The sequence below is a fragment of the Balaenoptera physalus genome (assembly GCF_965194825.1).
Source record: "Balaenoptera physalus genome assembly, chromosome: X".
NCBI lineage: Eukaryota > Metazoa > Chordata > Mammalia > Artiodactyla > Balaenopteridae > Balaenoptera > Balaenoptera physalus.
In genome coordinates, this window is record NC_138903.1 from 41,080,770 (window position 1) to 41,103,003 (window position 22,234).

General features: G+C 39.8%; 1 long non-coding RNA gene across 2 annotated transcripts in view; it reads right to left on the minus strand.

Moving 5' to 3' along the window:
* Positions 1-219: 219 nt before the first annotated feature.
* The window catches only part of LOC309652637, a 153,431-nt gene continuing 131,416 nt past the window's right edge, over positions 220-22,234 (minus strand). For both annotated transcript variants that reach the window (XR_014258828.1, XR_014258829.1), the window contains 2 exons: positions 12,430-15,144; positions 220-8,545 (listed from right to left, as the gene is read on the minus strand). This is a non-coding gene — a long non-coding RNA (uncharacterized lncRNA). The remainder of the gene's footprint in view (positions 8,546-12,429; positions 15,145-22,234) is intronic.

Sequence of the window (22,234 nt, forward strand, 5' to 3'; positions counted from 1 at the left end):
GAAGCTCTGAAGCTATTGTTGCTATAGAAGCCAACCAATCAGATGAGATATTGATATTCTTAGAAGAGATGATTAAATAATTTGAGAGTAATTATCTACATCGAATGAAGAGTCTAGGAGAACTACACACTGCAGATTTCTTTCTAAACTAACACTGAGTAACAGACACTGTGGTTTAAGGTACCATAAAAAAGTTCTTCTTCAGCTTTTTTTGAGTTTTTTTAAAGATACGAAATTTTTTGTTCTCAAGTTAAATAATTGACTAAATTGCCTTCAGAAGTAAAAATATCTTTAAAAAGTCTGGCCCTGAAAGACTGATATAATTTCCCTTCTCTCATAATATAACCTCAGATTGCAAAATCCCATTTAAACTTCTCTTTTCTTTGAAACAAATGAGAAGCAGGAAAGTGAAAGTAAAACACCAGTATAAATATGGAGCTTTTCTAGGAGGGAAAAAAAATATGCATGTATACAATTTCTCAGTAGTACAAATATTTCGATAGATTTTTTTGGAAAGTTCAACACAAAGAAAATCCACTTAACCCTTAATCAAAATGCTCTCTGTATTTGCTTTACTCTTCTTGGCTCTCTACAATTAGAATGTAGCAAGCATAAGTTTTTTTTAGTGAATTCCTGCCTTGTAAATCAATGACACTGGTGATGTTTCTTACTTTTTGTATCAAGTTGCTTAATTAAGGTGTCATACCTTTTAAGGGTTTGTAGTGTTTTAAGAAAACAATGGATACTTAGATGCTAAATAATAATGTCTGCCCAATTCAGAGTTTTTTTGCCAAATCCAGGATCCTTTTATAAAAGGCCTTTTCAGTGGTCAAGGCACATTAAACTTGGAATTGAAAGGTCACTAAAAGACACTGAGATTTTCAGTTAAGTGTAATTCCCTTCTGGAGAAAGGTAACACTTCTGATTTCTGCATGAATATTCTTAGGGAATGATGGAGAGGTATATGAGGGGCAAGGTCCTTTAAGATCAGAAATAAGAACACCAGGGTCATAGGTACATTTATATATAGCCTGCATGTTGTGTTAGATGTTTTAAATTACTTGCCACTACTCAAAACCCAGGATTTTAATCTGTATTTCCTGCTTCTCTTGAAGATTTGGTCCCCTGGGGCCATATTTCCTCATGATGGTAGCTAGTAGGAGCTGCCAATGGCTACCCTCTTTAGGCAAGGCACAAGCTTGCCATCTCACCAGCCTCCCTGGGCCAGCTTTACCAATTTGTACTTCCTGCCTGACTCATGGGCTTGTGGGTTTGTGAACCTGGCTTGGTGTGTAAAGAAATCTGGCTGCTGCTTCTCTGGAAATTCGGGAGCACTCATGTCCTCTGATAGCTCTGTTGACTAGGAACCCTCTGTCTTCCACGTCTTGGGTGAGAAGTGTCTTGTCCTGAAAGCCTCCTGGAAAAATTCTAGGAGGCTCTTAGTGAGATTGAAGGAGTTGAGAAGCCTCCTTGGTACATACGGGATGCTTAATAAAACTATGAGTAGGTCTTAGTCTCCTCTTAGTCTTTTATCGTCTCTTCATTTTCAAGCCAGAATTGGCCATTAGACAAATTATGAAGTAGGTGAAGTTAACTTTTGTATCCTCATTCTCTCCTTTTCTCTTCTGAGAGGAACTCAGCCCTAATCAATCAGATGTTCTATGGACTAACATAACATCACTCTCAGACCTCCAATGGCTTCCCATCACTTTAGAATAAAATCCAAAGTACATACCATGGCCAACAAGGCCCTACATGATCTGGTCCCTGTCTACCTTTCCATCTTTATCTGCTACCACTCTCCCCCTCCCTCACTGTGCTCTAGCCACAGTGAGATTTTTACTATTTCCCAAAGAGGCCAAGCAGGATTCCATCTAAGGGCCTTTCCACTAGCTATTCCCTAAGCCTGGAAAGTGCTTCCCATAGGCAGGGATATGGCTAGCTTCCTCACTGCGTTTAGGCCTCTACTCAAATTTCACTTTCCCAGAGTTGGCATTGCCTAACAACTGACATATAGCCAATTCTCTTTTTGTTTTGGTTTTTTGTTTTGTTTTCTTTGTTTCTTGTTTTGTTTTGGTTTTGTTTATTTGTTTGTTTGTTTTGGTTGCACAGCTTGCAGGATCCTAGTTCCCTGACCCCGGCGGTCCAGTTGTTAGGACTCCGGGCTTTCACTGCCAAGAACCTGGGTTCAATCCCTGGTCGGGAAACTAAGATCCCACAAACTGCATGGCACAGCCAAAATAAAATAAAATAAAGCTAATATTTAAAAAAATAATAAAACAAAATAAGTAGCCCATTCTCCCATCACAGCCCATCATTCCCTATCCCCTCATCCTGCTTTATTTTCATATCCCTAATCACTAATCTAACACTCTAGAGGAAATCCTCACTTTGCATGGTAGTGGGGGGACCATAAAAATGGTCGTACACTTCTGCAAAGCATTCTTAATAATAAATGGGGAAAATTATGATTGCTCCATGAATGACCATTAAAATTTTTGGTCAAAACATTAAAAACACTCCTATCATTGGTTATAAACATATAGAAATGTGAAAAACTTGTAAAATAAAGATTTATTTACTACACCATAATTTAAAACATTACGAATATTGAGAATTTAAATGTTTTATTTCTTTATAGAAAATGTATCGATTGGATGGACATTTCTCAAAAGAAGATATACAGAAGGCCAAAAGGTACGTGAAAAGATGTTCAACGTCACTAATCATTACCAAAATCCAAATCAAAACACAATGAGATACTGCTGCAAATCCATTAAGATGGCTATTATTTTACAAAAACATGGAAAATAACAAGTGTTGTTGAGGTTGGGGAGAAATTGGAACCCTTGTGGATTGCTGCAGAGATGTAAAATGGTGCAGCCACTATGGGAGATAGTACGGCAGTTCCTCAAAAAATTAAACATAGAATTATCCTGTGATTTAACAATCCCAGTTTCACATCTAGATATATACATGAAAGAATTAAAAACCAAGGACTTGAATAGATATTTGCACACCAATATTCATAGCAGCATTATTCATAATAGCCCAAAGGTAGAAAAAAGCTAAATTGGATAAACAAAATGTGGTACATACATACAATGGAATATTTTTCAGCCTTAAAAAGATCTTAAAAAAAAGAAAGTAAATGCTGACACATGCTACAGTATGGATGAACCTTGAAGACATTATGCTAAGTGAAATAGGCCAGTCACAAAAAGACAAATACTATATGACTCCACTTATATGAGGTATCCAGGGTAGTGAAATTTATTGACACAAAAGGTAGAATAGAGGCTACCAGGGGCTGGGGGAAGAAGGGAATGGGGAGAGACCTTCAAGATGGTGGAGGAGTAAGATGTGGAGATCACCATCCTCCCCACAAATACATCAAAAATACATCTACACGTGGAACAGCTCTTACAGAACACATGCTGAACACTGGCAGAAGACCTCAGACTCCCCCAAAGGCAAGAAACTCCCCACGTACCTGGGTAGGGCAAAAGAAAAAAGAAAAAACAGAGACAAAAGAATGGGGACAGGACCTGCACCTCTGGGAGGGAGCTGTGAAGGAGGAAAAGATTCCACACACTAGGAAGCCCCTTCAGTGGCGAAGATGGGGGCTGGCGGGGGGGAAGCTTCGGAGCCACGGAGGAGAGCACAGCAACAGGGGTGTGGAGGGCAAAGTGGAGAGATTCCTGCATAGAGGATTGGTGCTGTCCAGCACTCACCAGCCTGAGAGGCTTGTCTGCTCACCTGCCGGGACGGGTGGGGGCTGGGAGCTGAGGCTCTGGCTTTGGAGGTTGGATCCCAGGGAGAGGACTGGGGTTGCCTGCGTGAACACAGCCTGAAGGGTGCTAGTGCACCACAGGTAGCTGGGAGGGAGTCCAGGAAAAAGTCTGGACCTGCTGAAGAGGCAAGAGACAATTGTTTCAGGCTGCACGAGGAGAGGGGATTCAGAGCACCGCCTAAGCGAGCTCCAGGGATGGGCGTGAGCCGTGGCTATCAGCACGGACCCCAGAGATGGGCATGAAACACTAAGGCTGCTGCTTGCAGCCACCAAGAAGCCTGTGTGTAAGCACAGGTCACTATCCACACCTCCCCTCCCAGGAGCCTGTGCAGCCCGCCACTGCCAGGGTCCTGGGATCCAGGGACAACTTCCCCAGGAGAACACACGGCACACCTCAGGCTGGTGTAACGTCATGCCGGCCTCTGCTGCTGCAGGCTCGACCCGCATCCATACCCCTCCCTCCCCCCGGCCTGAGTGAGCCAGAACCCCCTAATCAGCCGCTCCTTTAACCCCGTCCTGTCTGGACGGGAGCAGACGCCCTCAGGCGACCTACATGCAGAGGCGGGGCCAAACCCAAAGCTGAACCCCAGGAGCTCTGCGAACAAAGAATACAAAGGGAAATCTCTCCCGGCAGCCTCAGGAGCAGCAGATTAAATCTCCACAATCAACTTGATGTACCCTGCATCTCTGGAATACCTGAATAGACAACGAATCATCCCAAAATTGAGGAAGTGGACTTTCGGAGAAACGGTAGACTTGGGGTTTGCTTTCTGCATCTAATTTGTTTCGGTTTTATGTTTATCTTAGTTTAGTATTTGGAGTTTATTATCATTGGTAGATTTGTTTATTGATTTTGTTGCTCTCTTCCTTTTTTTTTAATATACATAATTATATTTTTTTCCTTTTTCTCTTTTTGTGAGAGTGTATGTGTATGTTTCTTTGTGTGATTTTGTCTGTATACCTTTGCATTTACCATTTGTCCTAGGGTTCTGTCTGTCCGTCTTTTTCTTTTTTTTTTTTTTTTTTGGTTCTTTTTATGTTGTCGTTATTGGGTTTTTTAGTATAGTTTTTAGCACTTGTTATCATTGGTGGATAACAAGTAATAGATATTGGCACACCAATATTCAATTTTGGTTTGGTTGCTCTCTTCTTTCTGTCTTTCTTTTTTTTATTACTTTTAAATTTTTAATTTTAATAATTATTTTTTATTTTAATAACTTATTTTCTTTTCTTTCTTTCTTTCTTTCTTTCTTTCTTTCTTTTTTTCTCCCTTTTCTTCTGAGCTGTGTGGCTGACAGTGTCTTGGTGCTCCGGCAGGTGTCAGGCTTGTGCTGCTGAGGTGGGAGAGCTGAGTTCTGGACATTGGTGCACCAGAGGCCTCCCAGCTTCATGTAATATCAAACAGCGAAAGCTCTCCCAGAGATCTCCATCTCAACGCTAAGACCCAGCCCCACTCGACAACCAGCAAGCTACAGTGCTGGACACCCTATGCCAAACAAGTAGCAAGACAGGAACACAACCCCACCCATTAGCAGAGAGGCTGCCTAAAATCATAATAAGGTCAGAGACACCCCAAAACACACCACCAGAAGTGGACCTGCCCATCAGAAAGACAAGATCCAGCCTCATCCGCCAGAACACAGGGCACTAGTCCCCTCCACCAGGAAACCTACACAACCCACTGAACCAAACTTACCCACTGGGGGCAGACACCAAAAACAATGGGAACTACAAACTGGCAGCCTGTGAAAAGCAGACCCCAAACACAGTAAGTTAAGCAAAATGAGAAGACAGAGAAACACAGTAGATGAAGGAGCAAGGTAAAAACCCACCAGACCAAACAAATGAAGAGGAAAGAGGCAGTCTACCTGGAAAATAATTCAGAGCACTGTTACTAAAGATGATCCAAAATCTTGGAAATACAATGGAAAAAATAAAAGAAAGGTTTAAAAAGGACCTAGAAGAACTAAAAAGCAAACAAACAATGATGAACAACACAATAACTCAAATTTAAAATACTCTAAAAGGAATCAATAGCAGAATAACTGAGGCAGAAGAATGGATAAGTGACCTGGAAGGTAAAATAGTGGAAATAACTACTGCAGAGCAGAAAAGAGAAAAAAGAATGAAAAGAATTGAGGACAGTCTGAGAGACCCCTGGGAAAACATTAAATGCACCAAAATTCGAATTATAGGGGTCCCAGAAGAAGAAGAGAAAAAGAAAGGAAATGAGAAAATATTTGAAGAGATTATAGTTGAAAACTTCCCTAACATGGGAAAGGAAATAATTAATCAAGTCCAGGAAGTGCAGAGAGTCCCATACAGGATAAATCCAAGGAGAAACACACCAAGACACATATTAATCAAACTATCAAAAATTAAATACAAAGAAAAAATATTAAAAACAGCAAGGGAAAAACAACAAATAACATACAAGGAAATCTCCATAAGGTTAACAGGTGATCTTTCAGCAGAAACTCTGCAAGCCAGAAGGGAGTGGCAGGACATATTTAAAATGCAGAAAGGGAAAAACCAAAACCAAGATTACTCTACCCAGCAAGGATCTCATTCAGATTTGACAGAGAAATTAAAACCTTTACAGACAAGCAAAAGCTAAGAGAATTCAGCACCACCAAATCAGTTTACAACAAATGGTAAAGGAACTTCTCTAGTCAGGAAACACAAGAGAAGGAAAAGACCTACAATAACAAACCCAAAACAATTAAGAAAATGGTAATACGAACATACATATCGATAATTACCTTAAATGTAAATGGATTAAATGCTCCAAATAAAAGACATAGACTGCCTGAATGGACACAAAAACAAGACCCATATATATGTCCTCTACAAGAGACCCACTTCAGACCTAGGGACACATACAGACTAAAAGTGAGGGGATGGAAAAAGATATTCCATGCAAATGGAAATTTAAAAAAAGCTGGAGTAGCAATTCTCATATCAGACAAAATAGACTTTAAAATAAAGACTATTACAAGAGACAAAGAAGGACACTACATAATGATCAAGGGATCAATCCAAGAAGAAGATATAACAATTGTAAATATTTATGCACCCAACATAGGAGCACCACAATACTTAAGGCAAATGCTAATAGCCATAAAAGGGGAAATCAACAGTAACACAATCATAGTAGGGGACTTTAACACCCCACTTTCACCAATGGACAGATCATCCAAAATGAAAATAAATAAGGAAACACAAGCTTTGAATGATACATTAAACAAGATAGACTTAATTGATATTTATAGGACATTCCATCCTAAAACAACAGAATACACTTTATTCTCAAGTGCTCATGGAACATTCTCCAGGATAGATCATATCTTGGGTCACAAATCAAGCCTTGGTAAATTTAAGAAAACTGAAATCGTTTCAAGTATCTTTTCTGACCACAACGCTATGAGACTAGATATCAATTACAGGAAAAATTCTGTAAAAAATACAAACACATGAAGGCTATACAATACACTACTTAATAAACAAGAGATCACTGAAGAAATCAAAGAGGAAATCAAAAAATACCTAGACACAAATGACAATGAAAACACAACCACCCAAAACCTATGGGTTGCAGCAAAAGCAGTTTTAAGAGGGAAGTTTATAGCAATACAATCCTCCCTCAAGAAATAAGAAATATCTCAAATAAACAACCTAAGCTTACACCTACAGCAATTAGAGAAATAACAAAAAAACCACAAAGTTAGCAGAAGGAAAGAAGTCATAAAGATCAGATCAGAAATAAATGAAAAAGATATGAAGGAAACGATAGCAAACATCACTAAAACTAAAAGCATGTTCTTTGAGAAGATAAACAAAACTGCTAAACCATTAGCCAGACTCATCAAGAAAAAAGGGAGAAGACTCAAATCAATAGAATTAGAAATGAAAAAAGAGAAGTAACAACTAACACTGCAAAAATACAAAGGATCATGAGAGATTACTACAAGCAACTATATGCCAATAAAATGGACAACCTGGAAGAAATGGACAAATTCTCAGAAAAGTACAACCTTCCGAGACTGAACCAAGAAGAAATAGAAAATATAAACAGCCCAATCACAAGCACTGAAATTAAGACTGTGATTAAAAATCTTCCAACAAACAAAAGCCCAGGACCAGATGGCTTCACAGGCGAATTCTATCAAACATTTAGAGAAGAGCTAACACCTATCCTTCTCAAACTCTTCCAAAATATAGCAGAGGGAGGAACACTCCCCAACTCATTCTACAAGGCCACCATCACCCTGATACCAAAAACAGACAAAGATGTCACAAAGAAAGAAAACTACAGGCCAATATCACTGATGAACATAGATGCAAAAATCCTCAACAAAATACTAGCAAACAGAGTCCAACAGCACATTAAAAGGATTATACACCATGATCAAGTGGGATTTATTCCAGGAATGCAAGGATTCTTCAATATACGCAAATAATCCATGTGATACACCATATTAACAAATTGAAGGAGAAAAACCACATGATCATCTCAATAGATGCAGAAAAGGCTTTTGACAAAATTCAACACCCATTTATGATAAAAACCCTCCAGAAAGTAGGCATAGAGGGAACTTACCTCAACATAATAAAGGCCATATATGACAAACCCACATCCAACATCGTCCTCAATGGTGATAAATGAAACCATTTCCACTAAGATCAGGAACAAGACAAGGTTGTCCATTCTCACCACTATTATTCAACATAGTTTTGGAAGTTTTAGCCACACTAATCAGGGAAGAAAAAGAAATAAAAGGAATCCAAATCAGAAAAGAAGTAAACCTGTCACAGTTTGCAGATGACATGATACTATACACAGAGAATCCTAGAGACAAAAGATCTGTATGCAGAAAACTATAAGACATTGATGAAAGAAATTAAAGATGATACAAACAGATGGAGAGATATATCATGTTCTTGGATTGGAAGAATCAATATTGTGAAATGACTATACTATCCAAAGCAATCTACAGATTCAATGCAATCCCCATCAAATTACCAATGGCATTTTTCACAGAACTAGAACAAAAAATTTCACAATTTGTATGGAAACACAAAAGACCCCGAATAGCCAAAGCAATCTTGAGAACAAAAAATGGAGCTGGAGGAATCAGGCTCCCAGTCTTCAGACTATACTACAAAGCTACAGTGATCAAGAGAGTACGGTATTGGCACAAAAACAGAAATATAGATCAATGGAACAGGATAGAAAGCCCAGAGATAAACCCACACACATATGGTCACCTTATTTTTGATAAAGCAGGCAAGAATATACAATGGAGAGCAGACAGCCTATTCAATAAGCAGTGCAGACGTAGAGAATGGACTTGAGGACATGGGGAGGGGGAAGGGTAAGCTGGGACAAAGTGTGAGTGTGGCATGGACTTATATATATTACCAAATGTAAAATTGATAGCTAGTGGAAAGCAGCCACATAGCACCGGGAGATCAGCTCAGTGCTTTGTGACCACCTAGAGGGGTGGGATAAGGAGGGTGGGAGGGAGACGCAAGAGGGAGGAAATATGGGGATATATGTATATGTATAGCTGATTCACTTTGTTATGAAGCAGAGACTAGCACACTATTGTAAAGCAATTATACTCCAATAAAGATGTTTTAAAAAAAAAAAAGGTGAACAGAGAGTTAGTGTTTAATGAGTACAGATTTTCAGTATGGGATGATGAAAAAGTTCTGGACGTGGATAGTGGTGATGGCTGTACAACAATGTGAATATATTTAATGACACAACTGTACATTTAAAAGTGGTTAAAATGGCAAATTTTATGTTGTGTATATTTTGCCAATTAAAAAAACTTATGAAGAGTAATTTGAGCAGTGCTTGCCTCTTTCTTCTCATTGTAAAACTCATGACATGGAGAGAACATTATTTTTATTCCTTGCTGAACAGCCATATTCCTTTCTAAGTTTGGACCAGCTTCCAACATTTTGTCCTTTGTGTTCTCAATGTCACGAAAAATCTCTAAGAGTTCCTTTAATGTTAACTTTTTTTGCTGGTGTGTCTTCCTCTGGAACTTCTTCCTCCTTTTCATCATGAGTCATGCTCACTTTTTTCATTTAAGCCCATAAAGTTGCCTTTCTAAGGTCCTGTGGCTGCAAAGCTAGAGCCTCTCAAACAGCAGCACTGTGTCCACAATCCCAGAGTCAGCTATTTATTCTATAACTTCGTTTACTTTCTATTACAAACCTGTAAAGTTACTTACATAGTGCAGTAAAATATCCTGACCTGCCGTGTGCATACTACTTGCTATATGCTTGAATATTTTCAATTGCATGACATATTTTTTTCAAAACTTAGCTAAAGAAATTGCATGAAATTGTATCCCTCTCTCTCTCCAGTTGTGTCATCAATAACCTGTTATAAAGTCCATCTACTAGGCTTTAAATGTTGAAATAACTCCATGGTCCATTGGACGAAGTTGTGTTTGGTGGTAAAAAGCAAATTTTCACATTTCCACTCAAGAGAATCAGGGTGACCTAGAGCATTATACAACAGTAGTAGTGGTTTTCTTTTGTTATCACATAAACTTTTTTTTATTCAAATGTGTATATATATATTTTACATATACATGTATCTATAAAAGTTAAATTATTTTCCCTGCAACGTCTCTCTGTCACTGGAAGACAAGGAGGCAATACAACTGCATGCTTTGCTATCCTTGTGTGAACTGAGCAACAGATGAGCAGTGACTAGTCACTGATTCACTTTGTAAAGGGATGTGATTGGTCACTGATCATACCATAGCATGCATCTCTCATTTACATAGTGATTTGTGGACTGGAGAGCTAGCGGTGAAATTTGTATTCTATGCAATTACTCATAATTAATATATGGTGATGACTGAAATTTGAACTGTGTTATTGGGTGACTACTGTTAACTAAATCATGGTGTTTGAAATTCATGTAAATCGGAACAATGCAAAGTGAGGGCTATCTGTATTATACATCTACTATTTGCTTGTTACGTTTCCCCCACCAGAATGTAAGTTAAGTGGGATGGAGACTTAGCCTATTTTATTTACAGTTATATTACCAGTGCCATAGAACAAAGCCAGAGTAGGGGCTCAAAAAATACTTGTAGAAAAGAAGGGAAGGAAAGACAGAGAATGGAAGAAAGGGAGGAAAGAAGGGGAGAGAGTGGTAAGATCATCAAGTTAGATCAACTGTCAAGATCCTCAGAGAAGCAAAAGAACTTTCTCAAAGGTACCCAGCTCTCCAAGGTTCTGCCTTGGGGCCTGACATGTACCCCCTAACCTGCGTTGTTCTTCTTGCACTCTCTCTCCTTCTCTTCAAACTTTATTTCAAGTTATGCATTCACATGAAGATGTGACTAACAACACTTTGGGGCCTTAATCAGTTGACCTTTGAGGAGGGATTAGAACCTTACCTCAGAAGGCCACAATCCTGTGGGGGGAGGTGATATTAGGGTCTTCCCAGACTCCCTAGTATCAGACCACAGAACCTACTAATTCTTAGTCTATGTCAAACTATTTGCATTTTCTTTCCTAATGTCCTTGTGTGGTGCTACAATCAGAGACCACAGGATGCTGGGGTTTTCCTCTGAGTATCTCACTCCCCTGAGGTTAGGTTTCTAATCTACTCATGGCACTCCCTTGTCCCAGAGCAGATGGGGCAGCCTGGCCAACTCAGAGGGGGAAAACACTGACTTCAGATGAAAAACTTCTGTTTCTGTGACTAAGGACTTAGTCAGCTACCTGGTTTAGGACGTACTATTTGTCAGAAAGTAGATCTGGAGGAAATATCACTCATTCTAACTAGAGTAATCGTTTTCAGTGCATTTTTTACTCATGAAATTTGAAAAGGACGGGGTGCCAGTTTAACCTTGTGGTTGAGGTTATGAATGAGAACGGAAGTTTAAATTACCCAGGGAGGCCGTTCCCTTAGTCAGAGTTTCAGAGCATTCCAGACTCTTGTGTCGATTAAAGTACATTGAACTTCAATAGAATAACAAAAAGGCAAGCAGTGGTCTGTTTGGAGATTCCACCTCTTCCCCTACTGTTCTGCTCACTTGTGCTCTCTCTCCCCCTCCCTCCTTCCTTCACTCTCTCTTTCCCTCTTTTTCTTCCTTTCTTTGTTTCTCTCTCTCTCTTTCTTTCCTTCCTTCTTTCCTTGAAAAAAGCTATTGTTCTTTATAAGAATAAAATTACTTAAGTAATTAAATGGAAATGACCTTAGCTGATATCTTCTAAGTTTCTAAATCCAAGCTCTATATCAACAATTATACGTTTTCTTTAATTTTCAGATCTTTTGCTTTTTCCCTTTCCTTTTCTATCTTCCTCCTGTACCCTCAGATCACCATACTTTGGACCTCCCACTAACGGTTTGAACCCGAGAAAGAAAGAGGTTGACTCCCTCAAGGGAGAGTTGCAAGGGGTCAATGATGCCTGCCCCTCTTCTTGTTAGATGTTCTTGCAGAAAGTTTGGTGAAAAGAATTAGTTGGCTAGAATTAGCCTTCAGTTTGGTAAATTTCCAACATCTGTGCTTTTCCTGGTTGTCATTAGCATAAATATTTTCCCCCATATTAGCATAAATATTTGAGAGTCAACAACTGAAAGAATTTGAAAAACTTACTGACTGAAGATTTTTGTCACAGACACTCCATTTCAACTGGCATCTTTCACTCTTTAAAAGGTCTCTCATCTTAAACAGTACTTTCTTCTTTTGTTCTATTGAATTTCAATTATGTGCAAACCCTGTAGGGAGATACAAAGATGGATAGGACACAGTTCCTACCCTTACAGCTGAAAACCATGCAAGAAGATAAGATTCAGGCTGGCCAAAAGCTGAATAAGAGCACCGGGCTAAAATAATAGTAAAAGAAAACATTGAACAAGAGATGGTGCATGCAGGCTTTGTTTAATTTTCAGGTTACCATTATAGACAGAATATACCAAAGAAGGTCTGAGGAAAATGGAACACCTTGGGGTTTGTGGGCAGGAGGGGATTGTGAGGATAGAGAAAGGAGTTCAGATCAGAGATGCATCTGGAAGGAGTTGGAAGGCAGAGTTGCAGGGGAAGGTTTTTTAGGTGGAGAATATGTGGGCAAACAGGGCTACCAAGTGAGGTTGTTCAATTTGTAACACAAGGGGTTGCCATTCACATCATACTCTCTGAGAAGAATACAACCTGTGTGGCCACTGGTAGCAATCTTGGGGCAAGAGTCTAAGACATTTCCAGGACAAAATCTCTTGCGGAGATAAGGAGTAGACTTGCTATCGTGATGTAAATCCTCAGAGGGCAAGGACTGGGTCTTATTTGTCTTTGGATCCTCAGAGCTTTGCACAGGGTCTGGCACATCTTAGGTATTTAATACATGTCTCCCAAATGAATGAACTATAGAACTCAATCTTATCCAAGCCCCACCAGTTGGTTGGTCCAAATGAGGGTGAGGTCACCGAATGGGGATAACTCATATTTCTTTGATATCTCTGGATAATGTTGGGCTTCAGGCCCAGAACTATCTCTCTCCCAAGTCATTTCAGTTACTCCCAGGACCTTAAGGGGTGTTTTGCATGTGCTCATGCACTGTCTTCTCTTATTCTTCCAGTCTGGTCTTTATCTGATGTTTTGAAAGGGGCAATACCCCAGCCATGCCCACTCTGCAGAGCCACCACCCCTTCTGTGAGTATGGTATACCTCCCAGGGATTTATCTCCTGTGCACCCAAAGCTGCTATAGTGGAAGCCATGATGGCATCATGGTCCCTTTGACTCTTGGGACTGAAGCCTTACTAATTCTATGGAGAAATGGAGAGAATGGTCTTTTGATTTCCAGGGCCAACTACATAGACACGAAGATATGTTGAATGTCTCATATCTGACACAGCCCTCCTTAAAACAATGTCTTCAGCTTCTGCCTGTCCCAACAATGAGCAGAAGATGGACACCATGCAGTTCTTTCTACACACTGTCCCCATTTTTCTGCTCTTGAAAAAGAATATACATTGGAAAATATTGGGGGTATGTGAGAACATGAAGTATTTTAGTTTGGCTGCAGCAAAGTTTGTCCAGGCAAATGGAACACAAGTTGGCCCTGAGGGACACTGAATTAAATAGTGAGAATGAATGAGTATAAACCCTAAACACTATTTAGTGGAAAACCATTTAAAAGTTATTTGAAGAGAAGCCATAGTTTTCTGATTAAGTATGGAGAAAAATATCATTATGACTCGTTAGAGATATAACAGAAGTCTAGGCAGAATAGGACAGTGCAGTTACACAGACCCAGGTTTGAGTCTCAGTGACATTGGTTAAGTCACTTAACCTCAGGGACTCCTAGTTTCCTCATCTATAAAATAGATATACTACCCACATCTCAGGATCTTTTGTAAGAATCATATTCATAAAATGCTTAGCACAAAACCTGGAACATAGAATACCTAATAAAATGACCAGAAAAAGTAGCATATTATAAGGTATTCTCACTTCTGGGGTAATCAGGAATCCCCAAAGACAGCGATATAATAAGTAAGCAAAACTGCAAAGGAGACGGAGCTTTATTTGGGGCTCCTTACCTTCTCCTTTACCAACCAATGACCCAGATAATAACCAGGGAACCAGTTTGGTTAATTAATTCACATCCTGGTGGTAGCACCTGTTTTTCTTCCATAAATTCCAAGAGGGTGGCTAGGGAGTGAGTGGTGGTAGAAGTTCAGAGATCAGTAGCAGTTTGGAACAAGGGTGGTGGCCCTTTGAGTGTGAACTCCTTGCCCCTAACCTTTTGCACCACATCCTTAAGATGACTCATCATTACCTAGAGCTTATTTTGGATACAAATGGCTCATGGCTTTTACTCCATTTGAGCATTCTGTGCACTTCCTTCAAAGTTCATTGTGGATGGCCCTGGAAAACAAAAGGCCAGTTTCTCCATTTCTCGCACTGGACATCTATAGGTGTGGACTATAGCTGCCCATTCACCATCGTTTTTAAGCACTCTCTTCCCAGCAGACAGAAAGCCCTGGATTCCAGAAACAGGCTCCACTTACCAAAAATTTCTAAGCTCTCTGAAGATCAACTTCTACCTTCTCAAGGACCTTCCAATTATTCTGGAATAAGTGACAACACTATCTCCTCTCAGGATTATGTTTGCAGGTCTAGAGGTTCCTGAAGAGAGTTTATGATTGCATTTCTTTATTTCCGCTGACACAACTTCCAATAACATGAAGGAGAAAACTTTTAAACGGTGTGATTGCAAATCCTAGCTATTTTGTAATCTCTGGTGTACTTGAGAATTACTCATACTAGATGGCACTTGAGGAGCAAGAAGTTTCTTGATGTTGTCTACTTCCCTGAAAGACACAAAAAACAACAAATCTTGTCTCGGTCTGAAAACTGAGTGATCATGCCATGGGATGTCTGATTTTGGAATAGAGGAATAGGACCATGCCATGTTTGGGGGACAGGATTAGGATCCAGGAAACCTGGGTTCTTCATTCTCTCTGCCCATATCTTGTAGCCTTGGAGAAGAAGTTTCCAGGAGCCTCCTTATGATTTGTGACACTGCTTACCCTGGACCAGGAGAGTTAAGGAAGGAAAGAATTTGGTAAGAGCTTTGGACTAACTGGCACTAACAAAGTTGTCCACCAATAATGCTCAAACAAGTAGTCCTCATGAATACAAATGTAGTAGCCAATATTTCTGACATTTCAAGAGCCTGAGAAATGCCAGTGATTCCTACTGTCTGAGGAGAGCCTCCTCTGAGGAAGTCCTCCTGAAGTGGCAAGTGTTTTCTTTTCCACTGCTTGAAGGTCAAACCAAATCACTTCTTCCTCAAGTAGGTCTCACTTTCATAGGCTCATAAAATGGCCAAGTTAGAATGTGTCTTGGTTGATGAAGTCATTTGAGGGTGTGAGGCTGACTCAGGCTGACCCAAGTTCCTCTGTTTATTCAGTACCAGGAATATTTAAATCAGAACTGACCTTAAAATAGCAACTCTTTGAAAAAGGGCTCAGCACTGACTCCTAAGAATCTCTTATAGCTACCCCTCTTACTTTTCTCTTCCAATGGTCACTGCTTAGAAAGTCTATGACAATATATGCCTCGTGTCTGATACTTTCATTTTCACTAAAGAACATTATTACACCACATAAAATTCTAGAATTCATGAGGGACGATTAGAATACCTTAAATCCCTTTGCTCACTGAGAGGATATTGTGGCAGAATTTTATCTCTTACACTGGGATACTAAGAAATTGGCCTGCATGAATATCTTTGTTTGATAGAAATTTGAGGTACAATATTCTTCATTAAGGTTTTTGAGAAAGCAAGAGTAACATATTAATTTCCTTCTCATTTTATATACTATGACAAAACCAATTTTGATCATTCTAACCACAACTATTGACTCTCAAGCATCTCTCTTGGGATCTAATTGGCTGCTATAATTCTCCACCTGAATGGCTCATAAAAACTCCAAACTCAGTGAGACTAAAAGATAATTTAAGCTTATTCTGCCTTCTGTCTCCATCTTAGTTAATGACATGACATTTGCCAATTCTTTCCAATTGGAAAACCTAGAGGCATTTATCCTCAAGTCTCCCTCTCATTCATTCTTGGTGTGCAACTCGTCACTGTACACTGTAGGTTCTCTTGCAGAAACGTCTCTCAGATTAGTCCACATATCCTTTCTTGGATGGCTTCAGCAGCCTCCTGAAGAACCGTCTTGCTTCTTTCCTCTCCTAGAGAGTCCAGGACCCACATGTGATCATGCCACTCCTTGCTCCAAAATTTCAGGTTGCTGGAAGATTAAAATCCAGATTCCTTGACTTGGCACTCACAGTTCTCCTTAGCCTGGCCCCAACCACTTCTGCAGCCTAATTCCCTGCCAAGTCACACCTCCATCCCCTAGACTCCAGCCATAGTCAGTTTTTCACCACTCTACAAACAGGACTGATCTTTTTGCCACACTTACCTTGGCTCATTTCCTCTCTCTCAAATGCCTCCTCCATCCCATCTCCACCTAGCTAAATGTTACTTATTCTTCAATACCCATTTCAAATGTATCCTTCCAGGAGAGGCCTTCCTTGATCTGTTCCTCAACCCCACCCCAAGTTAATGACTCCACCCTCCACATTGCCTCAGCATTTTATTCACACCTATATGACAAGAGAACTCTCATCCATCATATATGAGCACCTTGCAAGAGGTTCCCTGTCTTATAATTCATTTTATCCCTGGCACTCAGTAGCATTTGATAAGTGGATTAATGGATACATGGATGGGTTGGGTGGTAAAGTTTAAATTGAGGAGAGTGGGCAGACATTGGAGAGAAGGCAGTGTAAGAAAATGGAGAAAAGGGAAAAGAAATTGGAAATCATGTCTCCTTATTTACTCACTTCTAAATTTTATTCATTTCACCCATTTTCCTTCAAATGCAGTTATAATGAATATTTACCTTCCTAATAGTCCCATGCCCTTGTATTTAAGGAGTTGGGAAATTAAATTTACCTTCCAAATCTGCTTACTGAGTTCATGAAAAACATTTTCCTACAGTTTATTAGCAGAAATTTTATTGCCCTTTAAATATTTTACAGCAAACAAAAGTACTATGAGGAACTTCCTCTTGTAGCCAAGATGGAGAACAGGGCGAAAATTTATCCTCCCATCTTAAACAACTAAGAAATTGGACAAAATATATGAAACAATGGTTTTTAAGACATTGGACAGCAGGCAAATAAGGATAGTGATCCCTGAGAGGAAACAAAGGAAGTAAGCTCCATAATCACTCCTACTTACTACCTGGAGAAGGTATCCAGGTCACAGTACAGGGAGGAGGAACTTGGAGGCGCAGCAGAAGAACCCTTGAGTTGAAGATATGGAGCTGAGAGTCCAGGGATATCAAGGCAACTGGAGTTCACAGTGTAGAGATAAGAGAAGTACATAGAGAAAAAACTCAGAAGAGCTGCAGAGGGCCCCCCTTAAGTATTCAGCAGAGTACTTATCAGTATGTGTGTGAGGAAACTACACAAGGCTGGGGAGAGAACCACCCCAAAGATTTAGAAGGAACAGTGTCCAGTTGTCACACAGAGCCAGGAATAGTGAATAGTGCCTGTTCCTACCAGTCTGGAGATGGGTGTGGGGATAGGCAGGGCTATAAGGAGTGGGAAGGAGAGATTACAAAAGGTCATGAGGAAAGTTTCGGAGGTGATGGATATGTTCATTATCTTGATTGTGAAGATGGTTTCATAGCTATACACATATGTAAACATTTATCAAATTGTATACCTTAAATATGTGCAGCATATTTTATGTGAATTATACCTCAATGAAGCTATTAAAAATACAGCAATTATATGGTAGAAGTATGGAGTTTCTATAGATAATTGTTTTGCTTTGAATCAATGATTTATGATAAACAGTTCACATAGATGGCCATTCATTCGTTGATTTTAAAGTTTTTAATTCAAATGCAAATAACCCACTACATTTAAAAAATTAAACATCCAACTGCTAACAACAAAGAAAAACCAAAAAAATTACATAAAAAAGTAAAACATCGGCAGTGAGACAAGAATAAGCTGGAAGGAAAATGAAAGGTGGGCTGTTTCTGTCCCAGAGAGAACCTTAGGGTGGAAGAAGCTACCCATCTTTCAGCTCCTGGGAATGGGTGAGGTATAAAAATCTGACTCAAGCTGGGTCATCTCTGAAAAAAAAAAATCTCAATGTTTTTCACAGATATTCTCTTTTATGTGAATGGATAGCTCAGTTTTATAGACAAGCAGATTGAGAAGCCTGGCTAATTCCCCAAATCACAAGTAGGGATGGAAAAAGGGAGAAATTAAAATTGCATCAATATCCAATTTAATTTGGTTGCCAAAGTATTTGAACTCATCTGAAACTGCCTCATCTTGGAATGAGCAGGGTCACCAGAGTGGAGGGGGGTCTACAAACACATCTAAAGGACAAAGACTGCCTCAGAATTAGCGGTGAACATATTGACACACTTTTTTGGTGAGGGCAGATGGAGTATGAGGCAGCAGTGGAATCAAGTAGAATATAATTGGAATTACAGCAATTTTCCTAATGGCTTCACTGTAATCTATAGTCACTTCAGGCTGGGGTAGGGGGACAGAGGTATGTATGTGGTTTGGCAATGTTATGCTAGCTATTTTTTCTTCCATTGTTTTTGTATGGTGTTTTCCCACACAGGGCTCATAGCCCTTTACAATATTGAGGCTCCATTCCTTTGTGTTTTTTGAAAAGCCAGTTGTGGAAAGTTTTGATTTCGAGTCTTCCAGTGGCTCTATCCAGTACCCACTAAGTATTTGGCCTTCCTTGGACTGCTCCTAGAAGCCTGACCACAGGCATAGATACCAGATGAAGGATGGTATTTGCCTATGAGAAACAGTGTGGCTAGAAACAAAGGATAGTTTTCAGGAATTCTCTAAGAGATCTCAGTATTTTTTTATTTGCTTTCTTTTCTTGAATGATAATCAGAACAAAAATCAGACTGATTATCAGAAATAATTTTATATTGGGGCAGATCAAGAAGAAAAGGTTGATCAAAACTGGGATGGTCAATTTGAATCAACATTTATTGAAGTCTGATATGTGCAAAGTTGTGCTTGGCATTATTGAAGATATACGGGTGGGAAAGACCCAGGCCTTGCTTTCAAGAAGTCAGTAGCCTAACATACAGTAAAGGTAGGAAATCATCCACACACACAGCTAATAGAAAGGTTAAAAGACAAAAGTAGTAAAAGCATCTACATCCACAATATGCAATTAAGGGATACACACAAAAATAATTAGATGTAAAATATGATATCAAAAAGAGTAAATATAAGGGAAGAGAATGTGAATTCAGGGTTGTTAAAATGCATTTGAAATTAAGAGATCAGCAACTTAAAATAATCACATATATAGAGAGATTGCTATATAAAAACTTCATGGTAGCCACAAACCAAAAACCTATAGTAGATGCACACACAAAAACGAAAAGGAATCCAAACAGAACACTAAAGACAGTCATCAAATCACAAGAGAATAGAACAAAAGAAGAAGAAAGAAGCAAAAAAACCCTACAAAACCACCCTCAAACAATTAACAGGATGGCAATAAGAACATACATACCAACAATTACCTTAAATGTAAATGGACTAAATGCTCCAATCAAAAGACACAGAGCGGCTGAAGGATATAAAAACAAGACTTGTATGTATGCTGCTTACAAGATACTCATTTCAGATCTAAAGACACACACAGACTTTAAGTGAGGGGATGGAAACAGGCATTCCATGCAAATGGAAATCAAAAGAAAGCCTGGGTAGCAATACATATATCAGACAAAAAAGACTTTAAAATAAAGACTGTTATAAGAGATGAGGAAGGGCATTACATAATGATCAAGGGATCAATCCAAGAAAATATATAACAAGTGTAACTATCTATGCACCCAACATAGGAGCACCTAAATACATAAAGCAAATATTAATGGATGTAAAAGGAAAAATTGACAATAACACAATAATAATAGGGGACTTTAACACCCCCCACTTACATCAATGGACAGATCCTCCATACAAAAAATCAGTAAGGAAACACTGGTCTTAAATGACACATTAGATCAGATAGACTTAATAGATATATATACAGAACATTCCATCTGAAAGCAGCACAATACACCTTCTTTTCAAGTGCACATGGAACATCTTCCAGGATAGATCACATGCTAGGCCACAAAACAAGTCTCAGTAAACTTAAGAAGACTGAAATAATACCAAACATCCTTTTCAACTACAATGTTATGAGATTAGAAATCAACTACAAGAAAAAAAGTGCAAAAAACACAAACATGTGGAGTCTAAACAATATGCTACTAAACAAGCAATGGATCACTGAAGAAATCAAAGGGGAAATTAAAAAACACCTGGAGAAAAATGAAGATAAATACACAGCGATCCAAAATCTATGGGACGCAGAAAAAGCAGTCCTAAGAGGGAAGTTTACCTCAGGAAACAAGAAAAATCTCAGATAAACAAACTAACCTAACACATAAAGGAAATAGAAAAAGAAGAACAAACAAAACCCAGAGTTAGTAGAAGGAAAGAAATAGTAAATATAAGAGTAGAAGTAAATAAAATAGAGACTAAAAAACAGCAGAAAAAATCAATGAAATTAAGAGATGGTTCTTTGAAAAGACAAACAAAAGTGATAAACCTTTAGCAAGATGCATCAGGAAAAAAAAGAAAGTGGGCCCAAATCAATAAAATCAGAAATGAAAAGGGAGAAGTTACAACCAATACAACAGAAATACAAAGGATCATAAGACACTACTATGAACAGCTATATGCCAATAAAATGAATGACCTAGAAGAAATGAACAAATTCCTAGAAATGTACAATCTCCCAAGACTGAACCAGGAAGAAATAGAAAATATGAACGAGGGGAGCTTCAAGATGGCGGAAGAGTAAGACATGGAGATCACCTTCCTCCCCACAAATACATCAGAAATACATCTAAATGTGGAACAACTCCTACAGAACACCTACTGAACGCTGGCAGAAGACCTCAGACCTCCCAAAAGGCAAGAACTCCCCACATACCTGGGTAGGGCAAAAGAAAAAGGAAACAACAGAGTCAAAAGAATAAGGACAGGACCTGCATGCGTGGGAGGGAGCTGTGAAGGAGGAAAGGTTTCCACACACTAGGAAGGCCCTTCGCAGGCGGACACTGTGGGTGGCGGGGGTATGCTTTGGAGCCATGGAGGAGAGCACAGGAACAGGGGTACTGAGGGCAAAGTGGAGAGACTCCCACACAGAGGATAGGTGCCGACCAACACTCACCAGCCCAAGAGGCTTGTCTGCTCACCTGCCGGGACAGGTGGGGGCTGGGAGCTGAGGCTCGGATTTCGGAGGTCAGATCCGAGGGAGAGGACTGAGGTTGGCTGCATGAACACAGCCTGAAGGGGGCTAGTGCACCACAGCTAGCCGGGAGGGAGTCCGGGAAAAAGCCTGGAGCTGCCGAAGAGGCAAGAGACATTTTCTTGCCTCTTTGATTCCTGGTGTGTGAGGAGAGGGGATTAAGAGTGCTGCCTAAATGAGCTCCAGAGAAGGGCACGAGCCGTGGTTATCAACGCAGACCCTAGAGACGGGCATGAGATGCTAAGTCTGCTGCTGCAGCCACCAAGAAGCCTCTGTGCAAGCACAGGTCACTATCCACACCTCCCCTCCCAGGATCCTGTGCAGCCTGCCACTGCCAGGGTCCCGTGATCCAGGGACAACTTCCCTGGGAGAACACATGGCACACCTCAGGCTGGTGCAATGTCATGCTGGCCTCTGCTGTCACAGGCTCGCCCCGCATTCATATCCCTCAATCCCCCTGCCTGAGTGAGCCAGGGCCCCTGAATCAGCTGCTCCTTTAACCCCGTCCTGTCTGA